The sequence below is a fragment of the Pinus tabuliformis genome, chromosome 6 (genome assembly GCF_031772625.1).
Source record: "Pinus tabuliformis cultivar Carrire ecotype Pingquan chromosome 6, CPIR1, whole genome shotgun sequence".
Lineage (NCBI taxonomy): Eukaryota > Viridiplantae > Streptophyta > Pinopsida > Pinales > Pinaceae > Pinus > Pinus tabuliformis.
This window is the reverse complement of record NC_142292.1, coordinates 1,557,790,135-1,557,813,232: the sequence shown is the minus strand read 5'-3', so window position 1 is coordinate 1,557,813,232 and position 23,098 is coordinate 1,557,790,135.

Below are 23,098 nucleotides of genomic sequence, written 5' to 3'. Positions count from 1 at the left end.
GATCATTTTGAAGGTCTAGAGAACTTAGAGAAAGTACTTAAAAGATGTAAAAAAACACATCTTTCTCTTAGTACAATAAAATGACATATGATGATGAAAGAAGGAATAGTTCTAGGACATCTTCTTTAAGTTGAAGGAGTTTAGGTTGATCCTACCAAATTAGAGGTAATATTAAATTTTCCTGCACCTAACACATCGAAACAAGTGCGTAGTTTCATCTGTTATTCTAACTATTATAGACGTTTTATAGAAAAAATTCTAAGATAGCATTTCCACTTTTTCAATTGCTACCTAAGGATGCAGAGTTTGTGTGGACAGATGAATGTGAAACAACCATTGTGAAAATCAAAGAAATAGTTTGGAAAGCTTCGATATTACATGATGGTGACTGGAAGCTCTCATTTCATATCTCTACAGATGATTCTCACAAAATAGTAGGGGAAGTCTTGGGACAATAGGACGACAAGAAACTATACACGATTTATTACGTCAACAAGAATCTGATACTTGCTGAATTGAACTATATGATAACTAAAAAAGTGTTTTTGGCTCTTACTTATGCTATTACTAAGTTTCAGCATTACATTACAAAGTATCCCACTTTCATGCACATTATTCATACAACCATCAAGTATCTAATGAATAAACTGATAACTCCTGGTCATATAATGAGATGGTTATTATTAATTCAAGAATTTGATATTACCATTGTAGATAAGCCAGGGAAAGATAATCTAGTTGCAAATTTCCTTTCTAGGCTGGATACTAGTGATGAAGGTGCACCTGTAGAGCATAACTTTATATATGAACATCTTTTTGGAATTTGTGCTCACACTCCATGGTATGTAGATATTACTAACTACATTTCTACTAAAAAATTACCTCAACACTTATCATATAGAGAGAAGTGAAGGATTATCCGTCATAGTGCCCGCTATTTGTGGACAGAGGGATACCCCTTTTAGACATGATCTGATCAAGAAATATGACACTTCATAAGCGAATGTGACATCTATGATGTCATGAAAGCTGCTGACAACGACCCCTATGGGGGGAATTTTTGAGATAATAGGATGGGTCATAAAGTGTTACAAATGGGGTACGATTCACCCTCTATTTTTTGTGATTCTAGGAAATATGTCTGAGGGTCTGATAACAGCTGGTAGATGTGAAAACCTGGTCAGTCATATGAGCTACCATTACAACCTCAACGAGTTCTTGAGCCCTTTGTGAAATGGGCTATTGATTTCGCTGGGCCATTCAATCCATCCTCACACTAGAAAGTACACATTCTGGTCTACATGGATTATGTGACAAGGTGGGTAGAGGCCAAGGTTGTTGTGAAAGCAACAAAGTAAATTGTCTCAGATTTGTTATTCAAAGAAATTTTTGCTCAGTATGGAGCTTCTAGAGAGATAGTTCACATCACATATGATAGCACGACTTATGAAGAAGTATGGAATCAAGCACAGGGTGACATCCCCATGTCATCCTCAGGAAAATGGTCAATTATAGAGTACAAATAAAGCACTGGAGAATATCCTTATGAAGAATGTAGCAATTTGTGTCTGAAACTGGGCCAGAAAGCTTCCTGAGGCACTTTGGATGTATAGAACAACATGGCGAAAACCAGCAGGATTTTCACCATACAAGCTTTTCTATAGGAAGTCTCATTTATTTCTGGTGGAAAACCCTTGATGTAGGTTTGGATCTTTCAGAAACCTAGAAACACTAACTGCAATAGTTAAATGAGCTGGATAAAACTCATTTGGTAGCTGTATGAAACATTGTTGCAATTTAGGGGAAATGAACTAAATGGCATGATAAATTTATCAAGGAAAAGGTGCTTCAAAGATGCAATTGGGCATTGCTCTATGACTCTTGGTTTAAATATTTTAAAGGAAAAATTTTCTTTAGATCGATGGGACCATATGCAGTTGACATGATGTAAGATAATGAGAATGTTAGACTCGTAACAATCGATGAGGCACATACTCCCCTAATTATAAATGGACATCGCCGCAGATTGTATTGCCGTCCATTTTCCAAAGACTCCTTTATTAAACATATCTATGATAATTTTAGTTTTGAAACTGTTAGTATAGAGAGATCTTACTCTATACCTCTTGCTTAATTAATATATATATGTATATATATATATATATATATATATATATATATATATAGATATATACACACACACAATAAAATTTTATTACTACTCTATCATTATTTTTCTTGCATGTACTTTTTCGGTGCTGCTACTCCACTGCTCTTGTTACTCCTCTAGTGCTATTAGTTTTCTGGTGATGTTACTCTATGGATGTTGATTTTGACTAAGTACTTCACTCGTGCTGTTACTCCTCCAGTGTTGTTACTCTGTTCATCGCGGTCATCTAAGTACACTAGTGTTGTTACTTCTCTAGTGTTGTTACTCCGTTCATCATGATCATCTATGTACACTAGTATTGTTAGAGCCTCTGATGTTGTTACTTAGTTTGTTACGATTGTCTATGTCCACTGTTGTTGTTACTCCTCTGATGTTGTTACTCCTCTGGTGATGTTATTTTGTTAAGGTAAGTTTCCAGGTACATCTCCAATCGACTTCGTGGATTTGATTGATATTTCACCTATGACATAACTAGAATGACCGTGTGCGATCATCCCTTAGTTGAGGGGAGGTATTGTATTAATGTTAAACATGTCGTATTTAATACCAATGATGATCTATCATTATCATTGTTGAAACTCGCACCAACTCATACATTCCACATCATCATTCCGATCCCCACCATACCTTGCGCATTTATCCGTACACATTGGAACTTGAAGTACATATGATTATATTGAATTACATTCCTTCCCAATGTGTTGTAATCATTTCCATTATTTACAATAATCCACCATGGATTTTCCCCATAATATCTGCTCAAATTTCCCTTTCACCGCATTATTTGCAACCACAATCCCTATCATCAAAACTTTACCAAATAACACTCTCCTCAATGGTTTTGCTGCTATTCCAAGTGATGCTACAGAGGAACTTGAAAAATGGGTGGGCAAGTTGTTACGTATGAACCAGAAGACACATCGTAGGTCCGACGCCATATGGATGTATGGCAGGTTTTTCAAAATGCACGATGGCATACATATTTTGAGAGGTTACAGGGATTCCATGAAGTCATTACAGTAAAATTTGCATTGAACTTGGACAAGAATTATTCCAAAGTTTGTGGGTTGGTCATTCCGGTCACAGAGGAATTATCTCGACTATCAATGGGTTGCTGCAAGGAGGGCATAAATGGTTCACCCATAAATTTCCCTTAAAAGAATTTCTAAAATTATTCTTGCAGACAGGAGAAATCGTGGTTCAAAAGTAAAGGGGATACGATTGGAAATCCTTGTCACATTCATGGGCTGAGGTCCTATACTTTGTGGTGTGATAAATTACTTATGAAGGTTGGCTCACTATCTTGTTAAAATACCATTTTAAACTTCTTGCATGCCTTCAATTTTGTCATGTGCATTCTATGGATATGCCATATTTCTTATGGAATAACCTTCATTTAATCACACGGTCTGCATGCCAGTCACATCAACTGTTGGCGATCCTCACAAACCACGGGCTTGTCAGGATGATGTGGGTGCGTGCCCTGTCATAGACTTCTGTAGCTTGGCCATAATTCCATTAATTAGCATAAGAGGAAATTGTGGCCATGATGCCAAAAAGAGAGGAAGAGGAATTAGGGGCAAAGGAAGAAGCCGCAAATGAAACTGTTAAATAAGAACCAGCGTTGGCTGCTAAACAATTGGAAGAATTGGCGACGGAGCATGCTGTAGTAGAATCACTAGAAGAGGAAGGGGCTGCAGACGATGCACTTACACAAGAACCAAAATCCACTTCTGACCCAGAAGCAAAAGCAATGGAGGTGAAAGGAAGTGCAGTCAACGTTGTTACACAAGAACCAACGTCGACCGCTAAACTAATGGAATAATTGCCAGTAGTTGAAGAAAATGCATGCAATTTTGTTACGCAAGAACCAACGGTGCCTACCAAAGTGTTGGAGAAAGTAGTGGAAGAAGTGGAAGCTATAGTCAACGCTGTTACATAAGAACAAGCATTGGCTATCAAGCAAGCGGCCTAAATGGAAAAATATGGAGCACAAGAAGAAAAGGAGAAGGAAAGTTTAGAACATCCAGGGGAAGGAGAAAGAATTGAAATAACAGGTGCTGAAAGGATGGAAATCGAGGAGGATATCCATTAGATTCTCCCTTAGATGCTCACTTGGATGCTCCTTCATGATTAACCAGGTTAATTTGAAGAAAGCCTTCAACACGTTCGAAGTGAACCAAGTGAACATGCCACTAATAGTTTGAGAGGAGCATTGTCAAGCTGTGAATATTTTTAACAAACAAGGTACCTTCTTGGGGAAAGAAGGATGGAAGGATCAAATGTTGGCAACACAGAAGTGGTGCACTGATGTGCACAAAGAAAATTTTTACTTGTTAGGAGGAGGCCTGGGCCAACTATAAAAAATTGTTGGTGTTGTCATCATCGACGATAAGAATATGCGAACCTTTCTGGGCCCCTAATTTTTTTCGAGATTTGGACAAAATACCATGATATATCGCATGTATTCAGACCTGTGGGACCCAACTAATGGGTCTAAGATTTTGTTTTCCTATTGTTTGGCTGTCAGCTGAGAAATACACACAAACTTATGTGGTACACAAATATTCGTGGAAGGAATTCCTTCACATAGACGAATACAAGGTTCCCAGAACAAAAATGGCTACGAAATATGACCACACATAGCTCCATATCGACCACAGTGGCTCTAACACAAATCTACACATGAGTCAAGCTGCATGAAGACATGCAGAAAGGCTAGTTGGGGGGAGGTGTTTGTTGCTAAATATGCCTACTTTTTAGCCACCTTTTTATCCCTTTCCTGTATTCATTTCATGTCCTTGTTGGTCGATATTTATTCTAAATAGAAAAGGTACACCTGTTGTCATGTATTTGTGAATTTTTAGTCAATGAAGTGGAGTCATAGGGGATTATTTCCTAAAGTGACTTATTAACTTAAGTTTTGGTTCAGATTTGGAGGAATGATGATAGAAAGGATGACTCAGCATATGATGGCTATCGAGATGATAACACTATGTTTGGATATCAGATGAAATGCTGGTTCAACCTATTGACCAACACAAGTGTTATCTTTGTATTTTGTTATATCTGAAGAAATATTATGTGTTTGTAGGCAGATAATAGTTGTAATATTAGGAACTCTTAGTTGTTAATGAAATGTATAAGTAGTGATTATGGGACTTGGAAATCCACTGCTAGGAGATATACAAGATTTCTGAGCTATAACAGTAGACCTCTCTAAAGATATTTTTATTAATACAATTTCTTATCTTTTGAGTATTCTATAGATCTTGATCTTACCACAACGCTTATAAGGGTGTTGGGTCCACTCTCCTGACCAAGTGTTGTTGGATTAGATGTGTGCATAGGTTTATTTTCTATTTTGTTCTCTTTTCTGTGTAATGATTTCATTGTGTTGCTATGAGTCTTAACTTGTTGTTACTCTGATTATTGTTACAGTTATAACTTGTTCTTACACACTTTAATGTTATGATTAAATGTTCAATGTTGGGTGGGGAAATTGTGGCCTACATATACTTTGCATGATAGCCTTGAAATAACCAGTCGAGCCTTGGGTCAAAAATTATTGTGGAATTGGTTGGATTGCATGATTCATATCTGAACACCAACAACAATCACCTATTCACATGTTTAATGTGTGCATTATATCTAGCTGCTACTATTGAGTTTCTCCATGGTCAAAATAATGTGCAATTTGAGAAATTTGAGGTTATAGATTCCATGCGAGCGAGTGGGGTTGGGTTAGTAAAGAAAAATATATAAATTTCTTAGAGGTCACATCTTTGGGATATGATACCGTGATGGGGATTAATAAAAATGCTAGACCACTTTCTTCAATAGATGCAAGGTCAAATCCTAGAAAAATGCAGCGTCTCCTTAGAAGGTAAAGGAGACATCTGTAAAGAGAACTTGACAATATTCCTAAGAGGTATTAGAACCTTCTTATCTTCCTGTTTGAGCTCCCTGACTAGTTTCTTCAATTCACTTTTATGATGTGTTGAGATTTAAATTTATGGCAAATACTTCAATTCTTTCTCATGATTTTATTGGTTCTGTTCTATAGGCACCCCAATTTTGCTAAAAGTTTATTAAATGTTTTCTTTAACTTACCTAGAAGGACAAAAATATTTAGTCCTACTGTAGAATTGATAGGGCACTAGAGCTTTATTCCCTTATTTTCCTCACATATTACCTCCCTTGCTTCGAAAATTAGACTATACCATCAGTTGTCCTCAAAATCGACACCTGATGCGTGTAGTTCCTTGCTATCTTATATTCTCCAAACTTAATAGTCCCTTGGTGCTGACATTGCTTTCATCCTTCCTTGACCTTTCTCTGTCCATTGGTTGTGTACTTCATCTATTCTATCTGGCATGAGCTTCCTCTTGAATAAGAGTTTTACAGAAGGCTTCTTTTGCTCTAACCTTCCTTACTGCCATTAGCTTAATTTCATCACTTCCTCCTTGAATCAAAAGAGTCTTAGCTTGGAAGAACCCTGTCTTCCTTGACTGATATAAAATTTGTGCTCTAGAATGGTTGTACACTTGTGGAATCAACGTAGCTACATAACAAATTATAGAAATTACTTAATCATACATAGTCTTATGAATATGGCATGACTCATAAAGTTAACATGAATACAAAAAACATTCCATAAACATTTGTATCATAGATTGAGAAACAAATCACCATTGTAGTCAACATAATAAAATGTACAACAAGAATCTAAACAACATGAAGCTTAGAAAATCCAAGTAAACAACTAATCCACCAGTAAACCCCTTTACAATGTCATGAAGTATAAATAGTTTCATCTAAGGGAAGAAATAACACCAAGTCTCTTGTTTGTTGATTTTTTGTATAATACAATAACATAAAAATTTAGGAAGAGGAAGAGATGGAGTTGTGCAAAATGATCCAACATGACTATTGGCATTGTGTGTGAAAAATGGTGTGTTGTCTAACTCTTCTAGTGCATTGTTTCTTGCAGTGGATATTGGTGACAAGTTTAGCATGCAAGGTTGTGTAACTAAATAAAAGTGTGATAAAATTTATATTAGTGCAACTGAGTTGCAATGTTGGAATATGTGATAATAATTTTATATCAGAGTGACACAACATTGTTTGTCCCTCTTATATGTGGAAGTGTTGATCACTATGATGTGAAAAATAATTTCTATGTTATTTTGCACCTCCAATATAATGACTAATTTTGCAAACCCATACTTTGATAAATTTTGGGTGAACTCCTCCTTTGTTCAACTCCAGTTGTCATGGTATTAGTTGATCTTGAAACTCTTTCGAGGTAATGTTGCTTAGGAGATCCACTACTTCTAGGAGGTATTGATTTCCCCTACTAGTTTTTTGCAATCCTTTGAGGAAGTTCATGAAATTTAACTATTGATTTCTTCTCAGGACCATAACTGGAATATACTTGTACAACTTTTGGTTCATTTGATTTCATGTGATAGAGATGGGGTAATCACATAGAAACTTTGCCACCATTCGCGCCATTCTTGACTAGTAGAAATGCCTCTGTAAATTTGTAGTTGTTTTTACTGTTTCAAAGTGTCTTCTTATAATTGTGTACTTTATGCAACAAATGTATCTTGTGACCTTTCCATTAAACCCAAAAAATGCTGAAGTTCTTCAAAATTTTGTTGTTAGTAGTCGATTGTAGTGCTCCTCATCTAGTATTGTTGGAGAGCACATAATTTTCTATATTTATAGAACTCATTTGATACCATCATGGAGTTCTATGAGATAATGTAAATCTACACAAATTCAATACACTATTCAGAAGCTTGCTTGAATTTTTTGATTCCAAGTGCTGGAATTTTGTAAACATTGTTAATCTAATCGTCAGTCATCTTAATAGGAGGTCCAGTGTTGGAGGTAATTTCAATGTTGTACTGTTGCAAATATGTAATCTATTTCATATGACATGTGTTCTTGATCTTGATTGTGTATGGATAAATCAGACATGTTTATGGTTATTGTGTAGTGTCATCTCTTTACGAAGAAATTTGTGTTTGATGAATGCTTAACAACTTACACTAGGTTGTGGGTCTCTCACTCATAGGTTGCATAGTTAAGGATTTCTACTGAAAATGTCTTGGAGTGGTGTGTGATACTTTAATTTTTTTTCCAAGTAATGTCTAGAAGCATACACTTTGATCTCAGACTTGTTGAATATTGAGAAGAGTAAAAACAGGTGTAATCAATACTTGATATTTTAAAAATTTTCTTGTTGTGAAACTCAACAACTGAAGGGGATGCAATCATATTTTAGATACTTTGAGGCAGTTTATGAAATGGAAAAGGTGAGCTATTACTTTTCACAAACTAGTCATTATTACCATTTGACATTTGAGGTCATTGATGTTCTTCAGTGACAACTTGTTGAAATTGGTTAAAATCTTTGTCCAGTCATTGCTTGGTCCATCTTGGTTCATGTGGAATCAAATATAAACATGTTTTTACTTCTTGAATGTACAATTATTCATATTCAATAATAATTTTTCTTCTTAGAATGTTGCAAATACTTGGTCAACTTTCCATGTCCTTTCATTTAAGGAATTATTTCATTAAATCCATGTTGTAAATTTGATTTCCATCACCTTTTATTGAATACAAGATCAAATCTGCCTTGGCAGGTGCAACATTTCATTGAATGTACCCTACTGGGGATTTATTTGATCCACAAATTTAAAAGTAAGTCTTCCTTATTTGTTTCAAACTAACAACCGTTTCCTTTATTTGATTCTTCTTGCTTTGAAATTGAAGACAAATTTCTATTTCATTCTTCATTGTTTTACATTTAAGTATATTATATTTTTTTATTTTACAATCCTAGGTCCCATGGTCTATCTTATATTTTTAGGTCCCATGTCCCATCTTTCCATAATAAAAACATGCCCTTGCCTTTTTCTCATTTTCTCCTATTCCATTTTTTTTCTTGTTTTGTTTTTACCTCTGCTAAAGAAATTTTTTTCTTCAACATCTTCATTGTTAGTCTCACATTTCTCCTCAAGCATAAGAGATGCAGGTGGGGTTTCTAGAAACTATGATGGAATATTATTGAGTTTGAATACAATATTCTTGTATCTTGGGGGTTGGCATATCTATTAAAATTTAAAACTACCTTGTCATATCCTTATTCTGCTGTTATATCCACTTTTGTTTGTTTTTTTTTACTTGTAATGAGGCACCCCACGCCTTAATGTGTAAGAAATAGTGATATATTCCACATGGTTCACAAAGAGCCTGAATCAATTATTGGCTCATTAAGAGAAAGCATGCCAGAAGCAGTGTTTGAACTTGGCTGGAAAGGACAACAATTATTCTTCTCAACCACCTGATCTAGACTGAGTTGATATAATTTTTCTTGTTTTATTAATGAGTTTGATGCATCAACACGAGAACATGGAATATTATTTTCCCATATTAATTTTTTTTGTCATAAATTAAATATTTTCTTGATACATCATAAAAAAAAAAAAATCATCTTGGTTTGCCCTGGTCTTGATTTCAACTTACCCAAATTTGTTATCAACAAGAGGGATAGAAAATATAGATGTTCTAACTTCTCAAAGCCCCTTGGGATTAATTTCCTCAAGGAACCATTCTAGGTGATAACACTTTTGGTATCATTTCTCGGGAATGAAGCCTTGTTCCTCAAGTGCAATTAGCTCTCACTGCATGTGGTGTATGGAAAGATACATAATGAAACATAAGTCATATATATGGAGAATATTCTAAGTCTCTTATTGTAACTCCAATTTGAGGAATTTGATCACATATACCAATTGAAAAATAAAATAGGCTGGCTACAAGATATTCTCCACTAAACTTCACTAGAATACCAAGGTTTCCTTGTCCACTGCCTACTAGAAACTAGTGGTATCCTAGGTTTCATGTTTTGATCATCTTTCAGTTAATCAACATCTTAGGGATTTTGACTGATTTTTTAACCATTTTTATGTTTAAAATGATGTATTGATGAGGTTTTTCATGATTTCCTTATAGCTTTATGCTAGGAAACAGCATAAGGATTATCCTCCAGTTAGTATTTGTGTTTATGGGATCTCCCAGAAAAATTCTGAGACTAGGAAGATCCCAATGAGGATGATGATATTTCCAATGATTGTTCCACATATATAATATCTGTTGCTACTTCAAAATATTCTTCATCAAATGATGGTTCAAATGACGAGGATGTTTTTTGGTATGCTTCCTATAGGGAAGGTCATTCTTTCTTTGGTTGGAGAGAAAGAATGAGGATTTGGAGTAGAAAAACTATTACCCGCCTCCACTTTGAAATTTGGGTGGTTCTCAGAAGTAAATAGTGAGAAATATTATCCCTAGGGTTGATACCAAAAGGAATGTATAAACCAATGCTTCCATGGATTCAATCATAATATATAATTATGGAGAAAGTCTTCATGCCCATTTTGACTAGAGAAGAGATAAAAGAAAAATATTATTTCATGCTCATTTCATTGCTCAGTGTGTAGAATGGATAATATATGTGGCAACCTTCATGAAATATGAAGTGAAGGATAATGATGTTTTTGAAGGGGTAAGAAAATAGTCCATGATTCCCTACTTTGATGGATTCAATTGGGATCTCAAATAATTAGTTCTAGTGTATTGAAAAGGTGAACAAGAACTATATGTGTTTAAGTTCACTAGTGAGGAATGCTTCCACAAAACTAATTGTTGCATGTATCATATTCGATGACATATGAAATTTAATATTATGAAAGTACATTAGTTAAGGAAAACAAATTGTCAACCATTTGTTTATGCAGTTTCCAATAAGTCTACTAAGAACATGTATTGGAAATAGGCACAAGAACTTCACTATGGATTAAATTAAAAAGATACGTGATGAAAACAACTTCTCACCCCATATCTATGATAATAATGATAAACAGTGGTGGAAAAGTTGATTGTAACATAGTGGTTAACTCATAGTGAGGATAGTCATCACTAAATGAAATTTGAAAATGCGGGTTGACTCATCATAGTTATGCTAGGAAAATCACACCAGCTAAAATAACCCACTTGTGGTCCATAAGGGGTGAGATATTCACTCTTGCCATATGCCTCTGAGTCATAGGCCATTGACATATTTCCTTATATCTCAAGAAGCCAAATTCTTAGCCAATAAAAAACAATGATTCTATTAACATCTATATCACTATGAAACACCCTATTCTGTCCAAGACATTAATGAGACGTGTGTTCTATATGGTTAATATTTTATTGTATTTTATTTTATTTAGTATGAATGCCAACTAGTATTAGAACTTGGTGAATGAGACTCCCTTGGGGTTGACTCATCATATTTATTTGAGGAAAATCACACAAGCTGAAATAACCCACCAGTGGTCCATAAGGGGTCATAGATTCACTCTTCTCAGATGTCTTTGAGACATGGGTTGTTGATCTATTTCCTAATTTCTCAGAAGGCCAAATTCTTATCCAATCAGGAATAGTTTTAGATCCTACTCTCGATCCACATGGTGGTCTCAATCTATATAGTATCTACAAGAAGCTCGGTGTCCCTTGTGTTCATTGCCATAGCTACCTCCAATGGTTTTATGTTCTTTCTCAGAACATCAAGCTTTAATTCTATACATGAAACCATGCAATACCCAGGATTGCAATTGAATCTCTTGCCCAAAAAATATACCAATGATAGTTTTACAAGTGGAGTTGTCTTCAAGAAATCTTATACATTTTGGACTATGAAATTTAAGTTACATTTTTAAACGATAAAGTTATTTCATATATTTCTATTTATCTTGGAAAGTTTCTTGGAATGATCATGTTCAGTTATTCATTTCTTTTGTAAGATATCTGGTATTTCGCTGGTGAGGCCTATAAATTACAGGTCATTTTCTATTTTCCCTAGCATAAGAAACAAAGTTGTCAATATTTTTGTTTTCAAACAAGTTCTATGCCATTCACCTAATTTTCCTTTAGGTTCTCCATGCATGTCAAACATTGAGATCTTTGCCTTTTCCTAATCAATAAAATAACTAATAATGACTGCCTATGCATTGAGTGCATTAGTGCAATATGTTCTAGATGCAGGGGGCTCAAGTTTGGAGGAGTCAGTGTACTGAGACCATCTAACATGTCATTGGAATCCAAAATAGAGATATTCCATAGTATTTTGGATGTTAGTTCCTCTCTTACATTTAATCTGTTGTTGGTAATATTCTGAAATGACATGATTGACTCAATTATAACAGTTTGGTTAGAGTGCCGCCTATGTCATGTCTTACCTTTGAAATAATTTTCATGTAATAAATCTAAAGTTGGATGCATTCATGGTGTTGACTCGATTCAAAGAGTGGATATAGTGATAGATGAGAGTCCTTATGGAACTGAACCATCCAACAACACAATGCAAAGATTCACTCAAAACACTCACATTACTGAATATGATAACCTTCCAACTCCAATCCCCTTCCCATTCATAGCTACTAGGAATGTATGGTTATATAATAAGAAAATTCGGGGCTCTTGTTTTATTGGTAAGATTTCATTTCTATTTTAGAAAAAATAGTTATATTGTAGTTATGATTTCTAGTTTATATAGTGTTGACAATTATAGCTGGACTAATTGGAATGGTGGTGTGGCACTACTTCAACTATCACTTAGGGATTTCATTCAGGCTTTGCATCCTCAGTGAAATTACACCACAAATTTCTTGAGAAATATTGTAAGGTTAGTTTAAAGCTCAACAACATTACATTAGCAGACATAGTTGTCTCTACAAATAAATTGGCATAATGAATGTGTGACTATTGCTAGGTTTCATTTGCAGGGAGAGGGGACAATTGATGCAGACATTGAAGTTTGTACACATGACAAATATATTATAATGGAACCCACCATGGTTGCTTGCAATTCCTTCAATGGAATATATATTTGATATTCTGTCTAGGTTTAGCTTTAGGGTGTTTTGGATTCAGGACATTTTCGATCAAGCATGGAAAGAAATTATGTAAATGTAACGGGAGGTGGATTTTCTTCATTCAATGAAGTACAATGGCCTTTTTGTAGAAATATTTATTCTCTTTATTGTTCTTACATTAATGGATCCGGTCCCGGAAGAGACCTAAGTTGGGGAAAGGGGTTGGCTAGATACTTGAGAAGATTGTAATGTATACATTAGATAGATACAATGATTCTATCAAAATGTATATCACTATGAAACACCCTATTTTGTACAAGACATCAATGATACATGTGTTCTATATGGTTAAAATTTTATTGTATTTTATTTTATTTTATATGAATGATCATTAGTATTAGAACTTAGTGAATGGGACTCCCTTGGGGTTGACTCATCACAGTTATTCGAGGAAAATCACACCAACTAAAATAGCACATTGTTGGTCCGTCAGGGGTCAGAGATTCACACTTGCTAGATGCTCTAAGCCTTGGGTCATTTACATGTTTCCTTTTGTCCAACGAAGCCAAATTATTAGCCAATTAGAAAAAGTTTTAGGTCTTAAAGGATAAAGCTATTTCATATATTTCTATTTATCTTGACATGTTGTTTGTAATGATCATGATTAATTATTTATTTCTTTTGCATGATACTTGGTATTTCTCTGGTGAGGCCTATAAATTATAGGTCATTTTCTATCTGTTGAATGTATTTCATTGCTTTTGAGTTTTCCTAGCATAGGAAACAAAGTCATAAAGCTTTATGCTTTCAAACAATTGTTATTTCATTAATCCAATTTTCCTTTAAGTTATGCATGCATGTCACACTGCGAGACCTTAACCTTTTTCTAATCAATAAAACAACTAATAATGACTTCATATGCATTGAATGCATTAATACAATATGTTCTAGATGTAGGGGGCTCAATTTTGGAGGAGTGGGTGTACTCAAGCACTTTTAGCATGTCACTAGAATCCCAAATAGAGAGATTCCATAGTATTTTGTGTTGGAAATAATACTGAGAGAGGGGGTGAATCATTATTATCAAACTAATTATTTTTCATTTCCATAATCAGAGTTATATACACTACTTCAATTAAGGGAACTTGCGTGTACACGCATCTGTGTTTAGAGCAAGTAGCGTATATCCAACAAATTTATGATTCAACTAATTCATCATATATTGATCTTTAATTAGTGCCTCAGAACCAAATAAATAGTAACCAGGTGTAGTAAAAGAGAACAGATCATCACACATACAAAACATACATGAACACCAACAAATAAGGTGGAAACCCAATGTGGGTGAAAACCACCTGCTGTAATTGTCTTTGTCTTCTTTTAATAATAAGAGAATTCTATTTACAATTTTGTACTAGTGTAGTCTTATACCAGTACATAGGCATCTACCTGCAGAAGGCTACAACCTTATATCATTCTCCAGCTTCTACTGGAAGGGAGATACAAGCCGATAGCTCTTGTATGAGCTGATATGTTTACTAGTACATAGGTGCCGGCCTACAGAAGGCTACAACCTTCTCTTTTCTTCGAGGGACCACATTTCATAAATTTTCAGACTGGATCCATCAACAACATCATTCAATCATCAAATATATCTGGATCAACCAATCTTCTTTCAAACCAACCACAACCGAATCAATCAATCACTCTGATCATTCAAAATGTTGTCACCAAAATACAGTAACCAAAACCCAAGCAATTACCCAGAACACTGCAACAACAAACAGAAGCAACTAAAACATATTTTATAAGGTATATGCTACTTACATGTGTCGAACCTATGTGCATATGCACTTTCCTTGAAGCGAACTGGCGTACAGATCTGCAAATCAAATTTATAATGTATATGCTGTTTTGATATGCAGAAATAGCATGTATGTGCTTCTTTCCTGAAGTGAACCTGCGTATAGATCTGTAAAAGATGATTTAAACATAACAACTGTTCCAGACTTCAATTATACCCAGATCATCATATTTACAGACTAAAACATGTGCCAGTTATTCAGATACATGATCAAACCACATAAATATAATTCACTTCAAGCCTTAAGATCTTGATGCATCATTAGATCTTATCGCTCATCAAGCACTAAGGTTCTTCCTTGGTTCAGATCCAGCACTACACCATAAGCCAATAACTTGCATATTAGATCTCATACTATATCAGATATTCGATACTTGCACACCTTGGCCTAATGATACTCTCCTCCTTTTATAGTTTTATGCCTTTCTCAATACCACGGTCCAAAACCACTCAGGACCAATACCATGGACCAAATGCCTAGGTTCAATACCTTGGACCCAATACCTTGGACTAATACCATGGATCAAAATACCATGGACCAAATGCTTCAGGCCAAACATTTATTTTTCCAAGGTATACGTGATTTTCCTTTTGGGAAAGTGTGTGTACATACAAGTGACTTGTATATAGTGAACCCACATGTATATGCGGATTGGTCAATGGTGAACCTACGTATACCTCTCTTTCTTCATTCTGTGTAGTCTGATCTATAACTCTGTGCTGTTAACCTGCAGTATTTTGATCTGTCATCTGAGTGAGTTTCTTTCTGAACTGATTCCTTGAAGCTGTCCTCCATTGCATTCTGTCGCATTTGATATCTATTTTGTAGATTCATCTAGTTAACATATACAAGAGAGTTGTTTTGCTACAAGTGGGTTGCCATCAAATACAACACATACATCATAATGCCAACAATCTCCCATTTTGGACTTGATGACAACAACCACACCAAGTCACTCTCCCCCTTTGACATCAAGGGCAAAGGGTCATGCTCCCCCTAAGTGCATGCTGAATTCTTTGATCTGATAAAGTGCTAATTGAGCTCCCATGATTGAGTCCATACTCCCCCTGAGCATAAGCAAAGTCTGCAAAAAGATGTTCTAAAAGAAGAACATGACTTTATACATACATCACAAATGACCTTCCTATCACCAATGACTCATGCATGCATCCATCTCCCAACCAAGTGGGGATATACCAAATTTGACTCATCCACCCAACGAAGTGGGGATATATCAATTGTTTATACAAGTCAAGAAACATTACATCATTCATCCCATGCATAGTGGGGTTACACATTAGGTCTTTTCATGACCGTTATAGTAAAAGATATGCATGTCATTTGTAACAGAGACCAAATGTCTTAAACAAGACCATGATAGTCATCAACAACTATCATCAGCAGCATTTGTCAACAGTCAGCACCAGCATCAGCATCCAACATCCAGACCAGCAACCTCTATATATCCATCAATAGATCCCAAAATATCATCAACCATGTTCTCCCTCTGAACATGTTCCACCTATTCACTATCAGATTTGATCATTGCATGTGTCAGAAAGAGATATCAAAGCACCATCATCAATAAGATATACATCAAGTGATCAACAACACTATGAGGACCAATATATGAGTAGATTGAAATCATCATCAAATAAAGTAGATAATTGACAGCTCCATAGAAGACCCTCTATTTTTCCTGAGTCTGGCCCACTATTTTTCTTCAAACCAACATATACGCTATTGTGTCCACATAAACTCGCATATGTACGTGACTACACTTCATGAAACTCGCGTATAACCACCATTTTCTGAAAAATAGAAATTAACAGTAGGATGATGTAGCAAATACTCCCAGCTTTTGTCTAGATATTCAAATGTCTCTATGGGCAGTGGTTTAGTGAATATATCAGCAACTTGTTCTTTGGAGGGAACATACTCCAATTTGGATTTTTTTTCAAGAACTTGTTCACGTAGGAAATGATATTTGATGGGTATATGCTTGGTCTTCGAGTGCATGACTAGATTCTTTGAAATACTAATGGCACTTGTATCATCACATAGAATGGAGATGGGTGGATTACATGTGATTTGAATATCTTGCAAGGTTTGGATCATCCAAAGTAATTGTGTGCAACAAGATGCAACAACCATGTATTCTACTTCATCTGTAGATAATGCAATTGAACTTTGTTTCTTGCTGAACCAAGACACCAACCTCGAACCCATATAGAATGCACCACCACTAGTGCTTTTTCTGTCATCAACACTTCCTGCCCAATCTGCATCTGTATCTGCATGAAGTGTAAGATCTGTATCTCTGGGATACCATAACCCAAAGTTTTGCATCCCTTGGAGATATTTGAAAATCCTTTTGACTGCCTGAAGGTGTGCTTCCTTGGGATTTTGTTGCAATCTTCCAACTATTCCCACTGCATGCATTATGTCTCGTCGGGTATCTATTAGATAAAGCAGACTACCAATCATGGATCTGTAAGTTGGTTGATGTACTGTCATTGATTCATGATTTGAGCTAAGACTGCATCTTGTTACCATTTGGGTACATACTGGTTTAGAATCTTCCATGCGATACCTTTTCAAGATCCACTTGAGATATTTGGTTTGTGAGAGAAAAATACCATTTTTATTTTGCTGAACTTGTAGACCAAGAAAGTAGGTAAGCTCACCAAGCAAGGACATTTCAAATTCTTGCTGCATTACTGAAGCAAAATTTTGACTCATGGATTCTTCATTGTTGCCAAAAATGATATCATCAACATACACAACAATTATTAGAAATTTATCAGTGTCCATCTTTGTATATAGATTGCTATCTACTGATCCCTTTGAAAAACCCTGTTGGTGGAGATATTTGTCAAGATGGTAATACCATGCCCTTGGAGCCTGTTTTAGACCATAAAGAGCTGTTTCGAGTTTGCATACAAGATTTGCATCATTTCCAAGAATGAATCCTTCTAGTTGTTCAATATAGTCTTCTTCTTCTAAGTCTCCATTAAGAAAGGCAGATTTTACATCCATTTGGTATACTTTGAATTTTTGAAAACTAGAAAGAGCAAGAAACATTCTCATGGCTTCAAGTCTAGCAACAAGTGCAAAAGTTTCTTCAAAGTCTATACCTTCTTGTTGATCATATCCTTTACAAAAAAGTCTAGACTTGTTTCTAATAACTTCTCCATTTCCGTTTAGCTTGTTTTTGAATATCCATTTAGTTCCTATGATATTCTTATCATGAGGTATAAGAACTAATTCCCAAGTATTATTATTTTTATTTTGCTCAAGTTATTCATTCATGACCTTGACCCAACATTCATCTCTGCACACTTCATTTACATTTTGAGGTTCAGTGGAAGATAGTAATGCTAGATAGCTTGAAGCTTCGACAATGGTTCTTCTAGTCTGCACACTTGCCCCTTTTTCTCCTAATATTTGATTTTTTGGATGATTTTTCTGAACATACCTGGACGAAGTCTTTTCTTCTATCGTTATCGCTTCTTCTAGTGCTTCATTAGTTTCTTCTTCAGAATGAGTGTGGTTTGATGTGGGAAAATGATCCTCATTTTCTTCATTGTCATAATTTTCGGTTTTTATCTGTTTTGGATTTTTGCATGCTTCATCAACCACAACATCAATACTTTCAATAATTTTCCCAAGTCTTTTATTGTAGCATTTATATCCTTTACTTCGAGAAGAGTAGCCAAGAAGAATACCTTCATCTGCTCTGGGTTCAAACTTACCAAGTTTTTCATCAGTCCTTTTGATGTAACATTTATTTCCAAAAAATTTGAAGTATTTTACAGTAGGAGTCTTACCATACCAAAGTTCATGTGGAGCTTGAGTGTTTTTTACCCGAACATTTGCTTGACTGAGAATAGTGATGGCGACGAATGCAGCTTCACCCCAGAAGGTTGTAGGAGTTCCAGATTCACCTAGCATAGCACGGGCCATTTGTTGAACAGTTCTGTTCATCCTTTCTACCACTCCATTTTGTTGAGGAGTCCTTGTGGTGGAGAACTGCCTTTTTATTCCATGTTGTTCACAAAAGTCAAAGAATTCGTCTGAGGTAAATTCCCCTCCTCGATCAGATTTGAGGCATTTGATTTTGCGATTTGATTAATTTTCAACGAAAGCTTTGAAGGCTTTGAACTTTTCAAATGCTTCATCTTTATGCTTTAGAAGAAATATCCAACACATTCTGGAAAAATCATCAATGAACAATATAAAGTATTCTTCTCCACGAGGTGACTTTTTCCTTGACGGACCACATAAATTAGTATGAACAAGTTCAAGAGGCTTACTAGCTGACCCTTCGTTTTTGATGAATTGAGATCTGGTTTGATTGTCGAATTGACATGATTTGCATATAGTATTTTCAGGAATGTTGATATTTGGAAGATCAGGAACAACTTGGAATCTACATGCTTTTCTTATTTGAGAAAAGCTTAGATGTCCCAATCTTCTTTTTCATAGCCAGTTTTCATCATTTTTTCTTAGATAACACTATTGTTGTCCTCCCTTTAGTATGTATAGGTTGTTTGGAGTTTTAGTCCCTTTAATCACAGTTTCTCCTATATCAAGCTCATGAACAACACATCCATTTGATCAAAACACTACTTCATTTCCTTGATCACACATTTGACTCACACTCAACAGATTATGCTTTAAGCCATCAACATACATAACATTCCCATCTTTAACCTTTTCTTTCAAGAAAACAGAGCCTTTACCTTTTATGACAGTAGGAGTGTCATTTCCAAATGCGACACTCTTCTCCTTTTCTAAGGCATTATATGAGTGTAGTTTTTCTCTGTCACCTGTCATGTGTTTTGAGCATCCACTGTCAATGTACCACTGGTTTTCTTCTCCTTCTGCATACAAGGCTATACAACATCTTTCTGTTTTCGGTTCTTTCTTTCTCCATATTTTGGGATTTAATGGAGTTTTCTCTTTTTGAGATATTTGTCGAAATTTACTCTTGCATTCAGATTCTTCATGGCCAAGGTTGTTACAGATTGAGCATTCTGTTTCATTTTCAAGAGGAGAAAAGTTATTATAGGAACTTTTCTTGATCCCTGTCACAATCCTTTGATTTCGTGCTTCTCTAGTCATGATAGTTTTGTAAGCAACACATTGAGCAGATTTGTGTCCAAAGTAATGACATGAGAAACATTGACCATCAAAGAAGTTCCTATGATTATCGAATCTACTGACCTGTTGATTGTAGTTGAAGTTCCTCCTGCTGACCTGTTGATTGATATTCTTTGAAGCATATTGAGTATGATTTTCTTGAGATTGATTGTGGCTTTTGTTCATCCTTGAAGTAAATTGAGCTTGATTAACCTGGTGATCTACTCTATGCCTTTGTTGACGATTGTTGAACTGTTCACTGCTCTTTGCTGCATCACGATAGCTTTTAGTGGAGGTTGGCAGCTTCTATGATTGAGATGTTTCTTTAGTGTATCCAAGATATGTCTTTATTAGAGGAGAACGCTGCACTTTGATAATTTCATTTAATGTTTTTGATCCTTTAGAAAATCTAAGATTGAGAGCTTTTGTTTTCTCAAGATCCTTTCTTAAACCCACAATTTCACATTCTAGCTTTTCATTATGTTTTTCTCTTTCAGCAAGTTGGAATGTCAAGGTATCTATAATAATATTCTTTTCTTCTAAACAGATTTTGAGTTTAGAGATTTCTTCATAAAGGTCATCTTCACCTAAAGCATCCAAAAAGTCATCATCTTCATAAGCCATCAGAAGTCTATAATCATTGCCATTTTCATCGTCATCACTATTTGATAAACCATCGCTATCTTCATGAGTATAGTAGCTCTTTTTACTTACAATTTTTTTTCTATTCCATTTTGTAGTTTCCTTCCCTTTATCATATTTATATTTATGAGGACATTTGGTAGCATAATGACCAACTCTACCATAGGCAAAACATTTGAAAGGTAGTTTACCTCTTAATCTACCGGAACCCCGTTGAAGATTCTTGACAAAGTTCGCTTCCTCTTCTTCTTCTGAAATATCTCTTGATTCATTGAGTTCTTCTTTTCCTTTTGCTAAAGCTTTAAATGTGGTTTCTCTCATATCTGATGGACCTCCTTTCCTCATCTCAAAGGCAGTTAAGATTCTATGAAGTTTTGTCATAGTAATAGTCTGTAGATCCTGGTTTTCTTCTATGGCAGGTACTTTTGATTCAAATTTAGTAGATAAGGATCTTAAAACTTTTTCAACTAAGGTAAATTCCTTTATCTCTTCACCCAAATTCTTCATGCAATTAACAATCTCATCTATACGTAAGAAGTAACTAGCTAGACTTTCATCATTGTTCATCTTGAGAGTTTCATATTCAATTCTGAGATTTTGCAGTTTAGCACGTTTTACCTAAGAGTCTCCTTCGTAGCTTAGAATGATTTTGTCCCATATTTCTATGGCTGATTTGAGCTGCATTACTTTGAAAAACTTTGATTGTGACAAAATTACCAATAATCTATTGACAACCTTGGCATTCATTTCATATTGCTTTTTACCTACTCCATATATAGGAATTGCTGATGGAAAAGTATATTCTCCTTCAACGATTTCCCAGACATCTGTTCCAAGAGATTAAAGATAGGCTGTGGTTCTTACCTTCCAATAAACAATGTTGCTCCCATCAAATATTGGCAGTCTGATAGATCCCCCGATTTCTTGATTACTCATGGTGATGGACCTTCCTTCAAGCAATCAATCTTTTGAAGGACCTGCTCTGATACCAATTGTTGGAAATAATACTGGGTGGGGGTGGGGGGTGAATCAGTATTATCAAACTAATTATTTTTCATTTCCATAATCAAATTTATATATGCTACTTCAGTTAAGGGAACTTGCGTGTACACACATCTTTGTTTACAACAACTAGCGTATATCCAACAAACTTATGATTCAATTAATTCGTCATATATTGATCTTTAATCAGTGCATCAGAACCATATAAACAATAACCAGGTGTAGTAAAACATAACATATCATCACACATAAGAAACACACATGAACACCAAGATATAAGGTGGAAACCCAATGTGTGTGAAAACCACGTGCTATAATCGTCTCTGTCTTCTTTTAATAATAAGAGAATTTTGTTTACAATTTTGTATTGGTGCAATCTTATACCAGTACGTAGGCTTCCACCTATAAAACGATACAACCTTCTCTCATTCTCCATCTTCTACTGGAATGGAGCTACAACCCCCTAGCTCTTGTACTAGCTAATATGTTTACTAGTACGTAGGTGCCAGCCTACAGAAGGCTACAACCTTCTCTTTTCTTAGAGGGACCACGTTTCATAAATTTTCAGACTGGATCAATCAAAAACATCATTCAATCATCAAATATATCTGGATCAACCAATATTCTTTCGAACCAACCACAACCGAATCAATCAATCACTTTGATCATTCAAAATGTTGTCACCAGAATACAGTAACCAGAACCCAAGCAATAACCTAGAACACTGCAACAACAAACAAAAGAAACTAAAACATATTTTATAAGGTACACACTGCTTCCATGTGTTGAACCTTTGTGCATACACGCTTTCGTCAAAGCGAACCAGCGTACAAATCTGCAAATTAAATTTATGATGTATACACTGTTTTGATATGCAGAACCAATGTGTATACGCTTCTTTCCTGAAGTGAACCTGCGTACAGATCTGTAAAAGATGATTTAAACATAATAACTATTCTAGACTTCAATTATACCTAGATCATCATATTTACAGACTAAAACATGTGCCAGTTATTCAGATACATGATCAAACCACATAAATATAATTCACTTCAAGCCTTAAGATCTTGATGCATCATTAGATCTTATCCCTTATCAAGTGCTAAGGTTCTTCCTCGGTTCAGATCCAACACAACACCATAAGCCAATAACCTGCATATTAGATCTCATACTATATTAGATATTCGATACTTGCACACCTTGGCCTAATGATATTCTCCTCCTTTTATAGTTTTAGGCCTTTCTCAATACCATGGTCCAAAACCACTTAGGACCAATTCCCTAGACCAAATACCTGGGGTCAATACCTCAGACCCAATACCTTGGACCAATACCAT